Genomic DNA, 1300 nt, shown 5'->3' with positions numbered 1-1300 from the left:
GAAGAATACTCATCAGAGCTTATGAATGGCAGAAGTAAGTCCAGTGGAATCTCTATGGTCTCATTTTGAGCCTCAGATTCCCATGGTTCCTCATTGGGGAACTCAGAGGAGGTTGGTGCACGCCCATTGAGGTCTTCCTCAGTGGCGTCCACCTCTTCTCTTTCCTCTCCATATTCGGCCATGGTTATGGCTTTGCACTCTCCTTTTGGATTTTCTTCTGTATTACTTGGGAGAGTACTAGGAGGGAGTTCAGTAATTTCCTTGCTCAGCTGTCCCACTTGTCCTTCCAAATTTCTGATGGAGGACCTTGTTTCATTCATGAAACTTTGAGTGGTTTTGATTAGATCAGAGACCATTGTTGCTAAGTCAGAGGTATTCTGCTTAGAACTCTCTGTCTGTTGCTGAGAAGATGATGAAAAAGGCTTGTTATTGCCAAGCCTGTTTCTTCCACCATTATTGTTATTGAAACCTTGTTGAGGTCTCTCTTGATTTTTCCATGAGAAATTTGGGTGATTTCTCCATGAAGAATTATAGGTGTTTCCATAGGGTTCTCCTAGGTAATTCACCTCTTCCATTGAAGGGTTCTCAGGATCATAAGCTTCTTCCTCAGATGAATCTTCCTTAGTACTGCCAGGTGCATTTTGCATTCCAGACAGACTTTGAGAAATCAAATTGACTTGTTGAGTCAATATCTTGTTCTGAGCCAGTATGGCATTCAGAGTGTCAATCTCAAGAACTCCTTTCTTCTGACTAGTCCCATTATTCACAGGATTTCTTTCAGAAGTGTACATGAATTGGTTATTTGCAACCATTTCAATTAGCTCTTGAGCTTCTGCAGGCGTCTTCTTCAAATGAAGAGATCCTCCAGCAGAGCTATCCAAAGACATTTTGGATAGTTCAGAGAGACCATCATAGAAGATACATATGATGCTCCATTCAGAAAGCATGTCTGAGGGACATCTTCTGATTAATTGTTTGTATCTTTCCCAAGCTTCATAGAGGGATTCTCCATCCTTCTGTCTGAAGGTTTGGACTTCCACTCTAAGCTTACTCCATTTTTGAGGTGGAAAGAACTTTGCCAAGAAGGCATTGACTAGCTTTTCCCAAGAGTCCAGGCTATCTTTAGGTTGTGAGTCCAACCATATTCTAGCTCTGTCTCTTACAGCAAAAGGGAATAGCATCAGTCTGTAGACCTCAGGGTCAACCCCATTAGTCTTGACTGTGTCACAGATTTGCAAGAACTCAGCTAAAAACTGATGAGGATCTTCCATTGGAAGTCCATGGAATTTGCAATTCTGTT

The 1300-nt window shown here is 41.8% G+C and overlaps 1 non-coding gene across 1 annotated transcript; it reads left to right on the top strand.

Moving 5' to 3' along the window:
- The first annotated feature begins 941 nt into the window (after positions 1–941).
- Positions 942–1049, top strand: LOC130978157 (small nucleolar RNA R71). Its single transcript, XR_009085815.1, has one exon. It is a non-coding gene; the product is annotated as a small nucleolar RNA R71 (small nucleolar RNA).
- Positions 1050–1300: the final 251 nt, after the last annotated feature.

The sequence above is a fragment of the Arachis stenosperma genome, chromosome 4 (assembly GCF_014773155.1).
Source record: "Arachis stenosperma cultivar V10309 chromosome 4, arast.V10309.gnm1.PFL2, whole genome shotgun sequence".
In the NCBI taxonomy this organism is placed as follows: Eukaryota; Viridiplantae; Streptophyta; class Magnoliopsida; order Fabales; family Fabaceae; genus Arachis; species Arachis stenosperma.
Note: the sequence above shows the minus strand (reverse complement) of the source record. Positions and strands in the feature narration are given on the sequence as shown.